The 14173-nt window shown below is 41.5% G+C and overlaps 1 long non-coding RNA gene across 2 annotated transcripts in view; it reads right to left on the bottom strand.

Annotated features, from left to right (window-relative positions):
* LOC111837051 (uncharacterized) overlaps positions 1-7972 on the bottom strand; it is a 54263-nt gene extending 46291 nt beyond the window's left edge. Inside the window, exons 1-3 of one of the 2 annotated variants that reach the window (XR_011983618.1) lie at positions 7846-7959; positions 7653-7706; positions 7343-7420 (exon numbers count right to left, since the gene is read on the bottom strand). This is a non-coding gene — a long non-coding RNA (uncharacterized lncRNA). Of the gene's footprint in view, positions 1-7342; positions 7421-7652; positions 7707-7845 lie in introns of both variants that reach the window. The other variant, XR_011983619.1, reaches the window with a different exon arrangement.
* Positions 7973-14173: the final 6201 nt, after the last annotated feature.

Genomic DNA, 14173 nt, shown 5'->3' with positions numbered 1-14173 from the left:
ACAATAATGTCTGAAGCTCGTTAAGTTTTTACGTAAAAAACAGTAATTATATGATTTGTTTTTTGCATTATTTGTCAAAAATATCATTACAAACAATTTGGATTTTCCAGCTAACAGGCATTGTGTGAAGTTACATTATGGAATGGTAAAATCTCAGGTTATGCTAAATCACTCATTAAAAATACCAGGGCTAATGAAAAAAAATCTTTGCAAATCACTAACCATTGCATTCAAAAAGCTTTTCTTTGAGCCTTTAATTTTTTGTGCAACAAAAGACATTTTCTTGTAGCCTACATTTTTATGCCAAGGGAGTAGATTTTGTAAAAAAAATTAGTAGGAGTACATATCTCTCCTTCTCAGACTATGATGCACACTTAGATACAGGATCAACATTATGATACCAAAAAGATACGGTCAAACATGAGACATTTCGATACGCTTCAAATCAGCTCTGACTGGATACGATTTAGGTCAATTTAACAGGTACTGAAGTGTCCTACTTTTCAAGTAAAAACATTCTGAACGTTTCTCATTTCAAAACAACTCAATCTGTTTATTCCTGTACTGCAAAAATCATCTGAAACAAAAAATCATCTGAAACTCTGGATGACGGAAATGGATAGTGACATCTTAACATGAAAAAATGATAAGTTAATATGCCATAGATACAGATCTGTGTCAGTTTTACTGTTTTAGCTGAATTTCTTCTAAATTTGAGCAGGATTGGGGTTTTGAATCAATTCAGCCATGTTGTACATACTTGGGCCTGGCATATGGATCAAATTATGGCAAATTATTGCATATGGATTTTCGTTATTGCATTACGCAAAAAAATATGCAATACTTCAAAAATAAATACATACATAACAATTCTCCTAAAGATACACACAACCTATCATATGGTTACGTGTTGTGCATAATTTAGTTAGGCTATTTGAAAATGGCTGGACCGTAACACGTCTACGTCAAATTTTATTTTTGGGCACAAATGGAAATTTTGCAAGGAATATCATCAAGTTTGAAGAATTTTTGAAGAACATGGAAACGACAAAATCAAAAACTTTCGGTATATTTTTACTTTGCGTCATGAAAGTGGCCAACATGGCGGCTATGTCAGCAACCCTGTCGCTTTGCACCTTGTTCTCCTCTGGAGGTTCGGAGTCTGCATGCTTTCCCCAGGTATTCTGGTATCCTGCCGCAGAAGAATGAAACGGCTGGAAATTCCAGCATGGAGTTTTACAGAAGCAATGGGCATAATTTCATGGGGGCCTCGATCCTTGCATTTACAGCCAATCACTGCGACGGCATTTTGATATACGGTGGAATCCGCTTATAGTGATCACGTCTGTCCGGGTGAAATTGATCGCTATAAGCGGATGATAATCATAACCGATTTTTTCCCCCTTTTTATGTCTCAGGCAGATTATTGTCTAATTACATGAATATAAAGTAATAAAACAGTGTCGCTATTTACAGATTTTTATTGACTATTATACAATACAGTACAGCTGTTTCAAATGCTTTTCAAATTACAGTACTGTACAAATTGAATAACTGAACTGTGTATAATTCAAATACTGGTAGAGCGATCAAAATAAAGTAGAAAGAAAAGAATTATCGCAGTTTTAATTTTTTCCATATGTTGTCATGTTTAGAGACTCAAAATGAACACTTTAAGTGGACTACTTGATTAATATAAGTGAATTATTTAAACAGTATTTGTACAGGAATAATACAGATAAGTGGTTGGTCACTATAACTGTGATCGCTATAAGCGGGTTCCACTGTATTTCTATTAAGCCACAACCGGCAGAAATTGCCCAGAAAGACCCTTTTACATTTACAGGGTTAAGTAAATTTAAAGCGGGATCTCTGGTGCAGAAACAAGGACAGCTACAGACTTCGGAATATGCTTTCCAGTGAGCAATGAAGAAAAACAGAGGGCACCTATTGTCATTTATTCTTAGCATGTACTCACCGTGCCAAGAAATTTCACAAATGTACAAACTGTGCCTTCCGCTAGAGTTTCACAATAAGCGTGCGAGCAGGCAGCGGCACAATGAGCGTTCTGCATGTTAAGTAACGGCGCGTTGAATTGAATTCCACTGACCCGACACTCAGATTTAAACCCTAAGCTAAAAGCTTTACCCACACACACACACACACACACACACACACAGATCCCAGCCAGACAGCAAAGAACCAAAGCCACATATTATTTCAGAGCCCAACAAAACCACAGTGGACCTGAAAAAAGGAAGGCCAACAAAAATCAAAGAGAAAGGGGAAGCAGGAGAGAGAGAGAGAGAAAGGGAGAGTCCAGAGTGAAAGAGTGTGACATTAGTGCTGTCCCCTTCTCTAAAGCTTTAACAAGCCAATAATGAACACTTTTATAGATGCAACTAGGACCTGCTCCAAAACTAACTGAGGGAGGAAGGGCCCACTCCTGTGGTGTGTGGCCAGCCGCACCCCCCCTGATCTGCCGCCAGTGCCCGCGATGGGCCACATCGCCAATCATTGTGTTTGGTTACTGAACCACACGCGATACCAGTTTATGGCACAATAAACCGGCACGGACGCATTCACTCAGCATAATAGCCTGGAATAATTTTGCACCTTAACACCAGGAACAAAAAAATCTACTTATGAGTCCATTTTGCCAAACATCACCTTCACCCGTCGCCAAGAGTCCTGTCACAGCTTTGAATCAACTTCCTGCAGATCTCCTACTAAAGCTTCCTTTAGATTTCCTACAAAAGCTCGTACCAGATCTCCTACAACAATTCCCAGCAGATCTCTCAACATTGGTCCATCCAGATCATCTGCAAGAGCTTCCTGCAGATCTCCCACAGAAATCACCAGATCCCAAAAAATCTCTGACAATGCCCTCAGATCTCCTATAACAGCTCCCTCAAGATCTGCTCGAACAGCTCTCACCGCCTATCCTACAACAGCTCCCACAAGAGCTCCTAACATTGGTCCCTTCCTGCAGATCTCCCACAGACATCACCAGATCCCAAAAGATCTCTGACAACAGCTCTCCCCAGATCTCCTAACATTAGTCCCTCCAGATCATCTACAATGGCTCCCTGCAGATGTCCCACAGAAATCACCAGATCTCACAAGATTTCCGACAACAGTGCCCCCAGATCTCTTAGATCAGCTCCCCCCAGATCTCGTACTTGCTGTGGCCTGCCTCCTCTATGGTTACTTGCAGCACTGAATTTATTTTACACAGCCACAAAAATACCCAAAGAACATTGGGAGAGTGACGTTGAATTATCTCGACGGATAGTGCACAATTGTATCTCATTGGGAAAACACAGATAAAACGGAGGATGGCTCAGCACCCCCCCCCCCCCCCATCAAGGAGTCACTGGCACAGCAGAGACTTTAAAACACACCTGATCAGCTACAAAATTTAAAAAATAATAATAAATAGAGTGATCATGCCTACACATCCATGCCTACACATCCATGTCTACACATCCATCCACCAGTAAAGAGAACCTATGAAAATAAAACATATTTTTCATATATGCATGTTGCTAGATATTAACCTTATTGTATTGTACAACATCCCAAAACTTAAATGGCTTACTTTAATAAAAATATAAACAAATAATTTAAAGCCCCCGACGAGAAAAGCCCCTCCACTGCAGCCTTTTTGAATTGTCATCCTGCAATTTCTCATTTAACTGATTTTCACAAACCGTTCCAACTGAATCATTTTGTTCAGTTACCACTCCCATCAGTAAGAGATGTGTAAAAACATTAAGTACTGCCTTTCATATTCAAATTCAGAGAAGTTTTTTAGGTCACCATCAAATGGCACAAAAACACTGGCTCCCAAACAGGCCAACTGCTAGCTTTTATTGTTAAGAAAGCTTGAGATTTACATCTCCACACTGGTCATTTCTTAAATTGCTAAAAAATATATATATATATTTGACTACAGTTTTTTTGACATCTTATTTGTGAAGGTGGCACAAATGTATTTTTTTTCCAAGAGGATTTTCTCTTTTTTTGAACCAATGACTAAGGTAATTGAGCTAAATTAAGATCACTGCGGCATCACTGTATTGGACCACTTGAAAACAGAACCACACTGGATGCACAAAAGCATGTTGACGTGCCGCTTGGCAGCACTTGGTGTTGCTTTCGTTCCGCTTAGCGGTCGGCTCACACAACCCTGAGTATTTACGCTGGTGGGGGGGGGGTATCACTCCTGACACTGACACTCAGTCCACAATGTGGTCCGGTAAGCGGATGACTCTGAATTTCCCTGTGTATGACAATACGATTGAGTGGGTATGTATGCGAATATCTGATGATGAACTGGAATTACGCAAAATATTCACACATTCCCATGAAGACACCTGAACAAGGGGAATGGAAAACAGCCAGGAATAAATTCCACACAGATCAAGCTCACATCAGTACTCGTCCAGTACTCTTCATCAGTACTCATCAATCTCATCCAGTTTTCGTCATCAGTACTCGTCAAGCTAATAAGCCGTGAGTAAAAGTCTAAAATCTGTCTTAATCTGTGTACTGCAGCAAGGTAATTTGCTTTGTTTAAGCAATTAAATATTAAGAGACTGCAGACAGTTATACTTAAATAAGTACAATATCAATCGAGCTTAAGGGTAATGTATATCTTGCCATAATTGTACTGGCATTTACTGACCACAATTTATATGTGTTTTGGGTCTGATTCTTGTTAATCAATGACTGGAAGGACATGCAGAGTAAAGATCATTGTACAGTGTAACTGACCGTATGACAATAAATTCTGGAGTCTGAAACAATGCTGTCATGCAAATTTTTTGAACCCACGTGGGCCCTCACACGGGTTGCCGCGTCGATGCTTTTAAACGACTACCAGACCCTCCAAAGAAACACTGACACCCCCTCCCAGGCTCGGAGAGAGGATGCACTTTTTTGTACGTACATAATTACCAATTTACCGTCATATCAAATCCTTCTTGCAGACTGACTCTGGCCTTTCACTCTGCGCCTGGCGGATAATAAAGGCCAGACGAGGGAGTGCTCGCTCTCACACCGCAGCCTAATAAACACCAGCACACCAGTCAATAAAATAAATTATTGCTAATCTCCCTATGGAAATATTGCCTCTCTTTTCAGGGAGGGCTTGATAGGAACCAGATTGAGTGCGCATAAGTGACTGTGTGGCTAAACTCACTGAGAAAACATATTTTATTTTTCCACAGCACATGACAGAAACTCCACCCATTAGTACTACGCAAGAGTATCCAAGTTTAGCTAACTAGCCTGACAAGCTGTTAGAAACGAACGCAGGGAACTAGCGCAAGGCTAACAGAAACACGTTTGCTTAAAGATTTTCAGTGAGGCCTTCATCTCCGGGTTATGCACTTCTTACACCATCCTCGCCTTCGTCTACCGAGGCACCAAAGCGATTTTTTTTTTTAAATCCCAGCAACCCCCATATTAAAAGCCAGCCCCCATGACAGCATTGCTCTGAGAACAGCGTCAAAGGCTGTGTTTGTGAGGACAGGGATAATATTAACCGCACTGTTATGTAAAATGGCAAAAACGAGGACACTAGGAGCATAGAGGAACAACCAGAGCATCCTGTGTTTATATTCTATTTCTTGTTTATTTACTTGCTTGGCTGACTGGCCTATCACTTGCCTACCTGAGGTCACACACTCATTCCATTATAACCCCACGATATAACATCTTGCTGGCAGTACTGATACATCAGCTCCTTGACGAGGACATTGTCTACGGCCCATGTGTGACCATGTGGCTCTACAGTCCAGTCAACGTATACATATTATCTCGTAAGGACTACCACTGTACAGCTCCTGTACATAAATACTCGGGGGCACAGATGGGGCACCTTGGCAAATTCCGGGGGCTCAACATTTCATAAGGGCCCCTCAATATGAAAAATACTAATTAATACACTTGTCAAATGCCACGACAGGAGAACACCCCCCCCCCCCCCAACAATCAGCTAATTCTACCCATTGTGAGAGGTCTCCACCTATTTCAGGGGGTCCAGGGGGTTGTATTGACTGGTCTAAATAATTGGGAGGTTACAACCCCTTCATCTTCCCATAATTTTTGCCCATGTATCAGAGGGCCCAGAATTTCGAGCTACGCTACCATAAATACTGAATTACGTTTTGTCTCCATTTTTATGTTCCCTGTTTCACAGTCTTGGACTCATGCAGCCAAGCAATCACTGCACGTTTTATAAAGTATAACTGTGCATGTGACAAATAAAACTCTAACTGATTGGTTGATTGATCGATTGCTTGATTGAACAAGGCCACAATTTCTGAGGAACCTGGTAGCTACGCCATGATGTGGTCCCTGGCAAAATTGTTTCCAGGCAAAGCAGGGTGAACCACACACTCTGGAGACACGTTATAGTCTCCTTCCTTCTGAAACCGCAGCCCCAGAGCTGAGCTCCTCGTCACCGCTTCTCAAACCCGCTCTTTTTCAACACCCCCTCCAGTAAACGTTCACATTTGCCTGTCTTCAAAATCAAGTTAAAGCGATGCAGAGAATACGGATGACGATGCAAGAGAGACAGGCGTGAGATAAAAAAAAAATTAAATAAAGTGAGACAGAGCATGCAAAGTCCCACAAAGGGGTTGAGTGAGTGAGGGGCACCGTTGTTATAACGGCTTGCTGGCAAGCTGGGAATTCAGGCAAACGGGGTTTATTATGATGGAGAGGAGGGGAAACAGGCAAAACTGCACACAACGTCAATGACCGGACTGGGGAATACTGACTCAGACGCGGACTAAATACACAGGATAGGCAGAAAACAACAGGCAACAGGTGATGACAATCGGGAATTAACATGAGGTAACGAGGTGGGCGTGACACACAGGAGGAGCGAACGAGCAGGTCATGACAACCATTCAGCATTGAGACCAGCGTACAGCCCCACTTAAAAGTTTCTCAGCTGTGTACAAAAATACCAAGAAGAGTGAATTTATCAGCTCCACGGCAGTGAGTCAAACGTTAAAAATTCAGGAATGAGTGTCAAAGCAAGTAAAACATTAATATGGACCAACAAAAGATGTATATTTGCCATAGAGGCATTTTTTCATTCATTTTTTATATCATTTTTTTCTGATAAAGGTGATGAAGTAGTGAAGTTAAGAAGAATAAACCTAAAACCTAAATGAGTGTAAATATGCCCATAAACGTATTAAGGCACCGTAGCCTCTGTTTAATACGTTTTACAGCCACTTCATCGCATTTGTACAAATCATGGTAACATATAAGCCGCCTTTGGCCTCCCAGTGATTTCACAAAGGCTACATCCCAGTGTCACCTGGAGAGATGTGACGTAGGCCTACTGGTTCTTTACTTCTTTGAGTTACCAGCCGGTCCTTGTCCACTCGGCTGTCTCCTGTAAAACATAAAACGTGCATTTTTTTTTTGTTGTTGTAAATGTGGAGTGTGCATTTATACGTCTGTAACGCACAAAACAAGTATTGAGACTATGCAATCACAGCGTGCAGTAGGCTTATTTTAAACCAATGTATCAATTATCCTCACGTATAAAATTCCTGGCATATAGCCTTTTATTTTATTTTTTTGTTGAGGTAAACATGTACTTTACATTAAAGCGAAGGGCGTACTTTTCACTCGCCACAAAACCATTACTTGTTTCTTCAGCCTGCTCCCTTATTCACCTTGACGACAATAAACGCGGGATTCAAACGTCTCCCTTGGCGATTTAACGGCTTAAGTAAAATGAGCACACACTATAATGCGCTAGAGCCCCCCACCCCCCCACTCTCCGTTGGAGTGACAGCTCTTTGTGGTATTTACAATATTCTCCTTGGCTGCGGATCTTGTAGGTTGATTCTAAAAGGTGACCTTTCTCGCCGCCCCGAGACGCAGAATTTTCCGGTTCGGTACAGACCGGCATCCCGCGAACTCGGCTAGTCAGCAAAGCGCCCGCGCTAAGTGCTTACATGCTGTTAGCTCCGGCGCGCGGCGGCCAGATCTGACCCGACAGGGCAGCCCTGCGCCAACTGTTAACACAGCTGTATGCAAAGCCTGTGAATGAGAGCCAGACCAATGGGTTTGTATAGGATCTGCTGTGGATGGGGAGGGGGGCGGTCACTAAATATTTATGCTACTATATATAGTATCTGGAGGGGCTTAATCCACCATAGAGCCCCCACCTCCAAGTCGAAACCCAACTAAACAGACTGCTTCACACTTGGAGTGAAAAATGCCTCGTCCGCTTGAAACACAAAAGCGGGATGAAATATTTGGCATTTTTTCAAAGTGTATGCGGCATCAGAAATCCGTTTCGAAATTCCCGCACGGCGCAGGAGAATCAGTTAAACTTATATGATTAATTAGCGGGAAATTGTTCTGTGTGGTTATTTGCTGCTGATCGCATTCGTGATCGTTATGGTCCAAAATGTTTGTAACACTGATTTCAGACCAAATGTTGAAATTCTGCATGCAGTTAAAGAACAGTTGATCACAGTTTAAAGGGAGCGTTTCCATTTTCTGTGACGTGTCTTTTTCAAGAGTGTTTTTCTGTTCTGATCTGAAAAATATTAAATGACCATTTTAGTAACAGACGGCCAACTCTACAAAAATGTACTCATACGCTTTATTAAACTACTTGGTTTGTGATCATTTAGCATAGTTTTTCTCTTGAAGGTTTATTTTTCAAAATATATGTCTCATCCCCATGAACCCTGACCAGAATAGGGGGTCGAAAGAGGGATGGAATGGAGTGATGGATGAGTGACAGGTCATGTACATTTACTAAATTATGAAACGGGATTTGGGCCAATGATATCCCTTTAAAGAAAGAGAAACCAGCCACACCTGGAGAGCACTGCAGGAGGGTGGAACCTCTGAGAACTTTGCATTGTGGGTAAAATGGTAACATTTAATGTAAGAGGCTTCCAGCTCAGCTGACCTGACACTTTCAGCCTAAGAAGATACAACACAAGGGTCACCTCCAAGCTGGTTCAAAGCTGCCATTAACCATTGCTTTGGGCTCTGACCCCACTTTGCTATTGGAGACTTTAGAGAACAATGAGCCTTCCAGTTTATACAAGGAAGCTCACAGTATGAAACTTGATAGAGATGGGAAAATCCAGGAATGTCAAGGGTGGACAGGTATGGCAGATCAAGGACACAGCATGTGAGGCCAGATGTAATCAGTCTCTCCACAACACAACAGGCAGGGAAAATAATGAGTCAACTGAAGGCAGTCCAGGTTCCCCCATTTTGTGATCATGACCCACTCTCTCCATCTCCCCTCACCACAGGTTAATTCTGCGATCATTTAGCCATGCCTGGCAGGGTGGGGGTTAAAAGCCAAGTTACGGGTCCAACACAAACAGGCACCAAGCAAGGATGGAGGGGCCCACTTTTGAAATGCGGAGAAGAGGTTCGGGTCCTTTCCTATGAGGCTAGTCTGAGGGGAAAGATCTCATTGGAATGAACCTTCATCCATAAGCTAGTTTGCATGACTATGTATGACCTTTGTTAGGTCTAAGTGTGCATCATTGCCAGATCCTTTTGCATTGTTTCTAAGCCTTTTCCGTTCACCTCATTCAAGTGACCTAACCTCCGTCTCAGATTTTAACCCTTCAACTTGTTGACACCGCTAAATATTAACAAACCTCCTCATTTTGCGGTGTTCGCTGCAGTTCTCGTCGCGTGAGTTTAACCTGCAACTCTTTACTCCAGTTCCTCAAGCAAGACACACACAGAAAAAAAGAACTGCAGCCTTGTTTTAAAGAAATGTCTGCATTATTCATGCAGCCGCGCGCCCTAAATTTTACATGGGTCCAAATATAAGGGGTTATACTTAGCAAGCTTGTTGTTTTTCAAACAGCTCCACCAAATTTCTGATGCCTGTAAAAAAAACATTCCGGTTAATAAGTAATGACAAAACCCAAAGTCACGCGTATCCTAAATACAGTATTAGCGACGCGAACCTGCGCCACGGAATGATGGATGTTTTCAGCAAACATGTCACTGTAGTTCAGTGCGGCAGTGTTGCAAATGAATCGGTCTGATTCCTACCAATTTCAACAGTCACTTAAATCACCAAAGCATTCGTCAGGAAATTAGGTCGTCGGACTAGTAGTTTAAAAAACAGCTTTTCTGCAACAGACCACAGTAGTGACAAGAAATGTGAATTAAAACGCAAATATTTCTTGGGAAAAGAACCTACTACAGAGGATCCTCGGTTATTAACATGCAAGGACTACCATGGAAATAAAAAATATGTAGATTATACACACACAGCGTGTGTGTGTGTGTGTGTATACATGTATGTATGTAGCCTATGTATGAATGTGTGTATGTATGTGTGTGTGTTGTTCATGATCGCAGTGAGTTTATCTTAAAGGCATGAAACAGCATTGTTTTGTGTCCCTGTTCACGCGCGCATTGCGTCAGGAGAGAATGAAAGCGGGGACCCTCTCAGCATCTTGCAATTACAGATCAAGTTGTGGGAACCCGAAATGAAGACGACGCCTTATCCACGTTAACAGGAGGAGGAAACGGGCTCTGTCTCCAATAGGGCGGCTAAGCTACTCAGCCACCGTGATTTAGGGTGACTCTATGATTCATTTTCATTAACTTTAATATTTCCGTAGAGGAAACGCCCCCTCTTTGCTTTCATGCGCGTAAGCTGTTAATAAATTTAGGTTTGATGTCGTAGTTAAAATAAGTTCAAGCTTACCTAATCTTTTAGAGTTTTGTCTTTTAGGAACTAAAATTTAACTACATCACATGTATATATATATATATATATGGAAGTTTCCACCTTAACCTTAAAATGCAAATTGACGTTTTTGTCTGAATGCGAAGGTTATGGTTAGGTATAGGCTACTCGCGCACTGCATTCGTAGCAAGTTAAACTTCCATGCAAAGTAGCTGATAAATTGCATTTTTGCAGCATAGGTTGTACTGACACATTTAAAATTTATGGTTCTTGCTAGCTGGATGTTCTGGTGTAGGTAATTGTGATTAGCCTATTCTTACATAACATTCTTGGCCGTATTTCTGCAGGAATAATCCGCTCGCCTAGCAGTCGCATTCCTTCAGTAATATGAGTTACACCTCTCGCCCCTAACTAGGCTTCGTCTCTGAAGAGAAGGTGCATTTAGTACAGTTGTCAAGTTTCTAAATGTCTCTGGTGGGTTAGTGTGTGTGAGGCTGTGGGGGTTGGGATGGGTCTGCTTGGAGGCGCTATGGGCGGTAGGTGAATTCACCTTCTCCACTCCTCCGTCCCCGAACCAGGTTTGGGACGCCCTTAACGGAAATACACCACAATATTTCCCAAAAATAGACTTTCAGACTCACCTGGTCCCTTTAATGCAGGGATACAGGGTTGCTTTGGTCTTTCAATGTCAGATAGATATCTTATTATATAAATTATTAACTTAAGCCACTCAACACAGAGATAAACTTAATTTATATTAAATCACTGAATACCTTTTATATAGGCCTAGCAAGCTTCTTTTATAGCCACGACTTATAAGACAATACTAATGCTAGCCTACTGCAAACCGGTATTATTAAATCAATGCGTTTTTAAAAGCATTAATTATAGTTTACTATAATTCGTTTAAATAAATATAATTCGTTTATTAAGTGCTAGCCAATATAACAATTACTTATCGAATTAATTATCGGCCACACAAAGTCTTCTGTCATCCGTTTTTTCCCCAAGTTAAAAATTCTTCCAGCGCTACAGGAAACTATAGGTTCATGATCACAAACACGCGATTAAAAAAGGCAGCAGACATATTTACAAGGTAACTTACTGATCGACTTACTGTCATTAGAACTGAATAAGGACCTAAAATTCCTTTAATGATGCCCTCAATTCCGAGGTTGACTAGCTGAAAGTAGTTTATTATTGGGCAAATCCGCCGCAATTTGGCAAACAAACACGGGATCCGTGGCCTGACTTTGATCAAACTTTAAGACACTTCAAACGGACCGGATGGGATCCCGGGCGGACTTACCTGCAGTTAAATCGGAAGGAGTTTCCAAACAGTCTCGTAGGATCTGAAAAACAAGGCACAACTCCATGTAAAAAAAAACGCCCAGCCAGACATCACTGCACGTCTAAATGCCGAGAAGTTTAACTTTCTTCGTGAAACTTTTCCCCCGTGGGGATTCAGTTCGTTCCCTACAGTCAAACAGGAATCGGGTCTCTCTCTCTCTCTCTCTCCCTCTCTTTTTGGCTGGGGGTGGGGTACTCGCGCTTCACGGTGGTTTATGGGGTGAGGAGACCGGTAGTGCCTGGGCGCTGGTTTCACCAAGTGTTTAATTCACTCGCTGATTACCATTTTGTTTTTTGTTCACATGTGAAAGTGTGGGCCCCTCGCATTCAAATCATCACCCACCATCGTGATTGTAGAAGACGGCTTACCAGGCCCCTCGGATTGTCCCGCCAAACAATGGATTCTTTTATTAAGGTGTTTCTCTTTATTTCCTTACACAATACTTGAGGGTCCTTCTGGTCCTGCTCTTAGGAAATGTTTGCAAAATTATACCCCTTTATATGCCTCTCCAAATAAGCATATAAAAATAGACTAAAAAGGGTAAAATATTTAGGGTGGGTAATGTTTACATTTGGACACTGTAGAAATCGTTGGCCGCAATAATAAATATGTTTAGTTAATCGCAAGAGCGTTCTTCGATGAAAAATTCCTGTTATTGTTATAGGCCACGTGAACAGGTCAGAAATTAACAACCCAATCGCTTCCTATAGGCTAACACGGAACGCTCTTACAATACATATAATTAAAACAAATTTAACCTCTCCACGTGCTAGCAGGAATCGACGTATCTTTGTGCGCTAATCACTTGTGCGCAATTTGCACGTACGCCCGTTAAATGATTGATTAATGTAAAGTAGGCCTACGTGTAGTAAATCGCAGCTACGGATCCTGTGGCAATGCACGGCGTTTTCGGTTCTCCGTGCAATCTGCCGGCTAAAGCGCTATGTTGACCTTTTTCCTCTCTGGTTGAACAGCCCCATAAGCTGCCAGCTGTGCCTATCTGGGCCATCAACATCATTTCAGAAATCGGCATGATCTCCCTGGGAAACAACCGTTCAGGGATCAAGCAGCCTTCATAAGAGTTTAAATAGGAGGCTGGCATTTCATTTAGCCTAATCAAATGTCAGCAAGCATTTAGAACAATAAAATGCATGGTGAGCGTAGCCTTGTATAGTTACAGTCAATGATTATTATCATTGTTATTGTTGTTGTTATTAGTAATATTATTATTGTTATTTTTATTATTAGTAGTAGTAGTAGCAGTAGTAATCAGGCCGTTCAGAAACCTGTCGCCGTACCAATAAATCAGATTACATCAAAAATATATGAGAGCAATCAGCTAAATCTGACCCAGCATAACCGTAAAGCAACACACCCCGGTCCGGCTGAAAGCACGTTGTAAATCATGTGAATTTGTAACAGTTACGTAACAGGAGTCTTTCCTATGCTTGTGCGGCACACTAGACAATACTGTGAAAATGTGTTTTAGCAGAGACACACACCGAGAAGATATGGTTACGTCCGATACACATATATCGTGTTAGCGTAATTTTGTAAAGAGACACGTAATCCATGACAGGCCACGGTGCAGGTTTTGTCAAAGCATCAAGTTGTAGACTTATTACAGAGATCTTTCACCATTGGGCACATGACTAATTTGAGAGATCGAGTATACCAGTACTAGAATACTGCTGCATTACTTCAATTATTGGGAGTTTATAAGGTTCTCAGTTCTGCATACGTTTACTTTTTAGTATAACTGAAGAAGACAGTTCTATAATGCGTGGAAAGATGAAATTCAATCGTGTAAAACACGCTAAATGTTTCTGCATTTCAGAAAGCAACGGGGGGCTGGATCGAAAGCACCATTCAGTAAATAAATTCTGCATTCGCACGGAGTCTACATCCACAGTTTTTGACTTCTACAGAGTTTAACGTATACTTACGTATTTTAAAGAAATCAGTATAATATTTGGCGGGCAATGCCTCGACTTGTCTTGCACGGTATACCATACAATGTAAAACGTTTGTTGGTCTTAATTAGCATCCAGAAACCATATCACTGCATGCGTTGCATAACATGTTGCAAAGCAATT

Source organism: Paramormyrops kingsleyae, chromosome 18 (genome assembly GCF_048594095.1).
Source record: "Paramormyrops kingsleyae isolate MSU_618 chromosome 18, PKINGS_0.4, whole genome shotgun sequence".
In the NCBI taxonomy this organism is placed as follows: Eukaryota; Metazoa; Chordata; class Actinopteri; order Osteoglossiformes; family Mormyridae; genus Paramormyrops; species Paramormyrops kingsleyae.
This window is presented reverse-complemented; position numbering and strand designations above follow the sequence as displayed.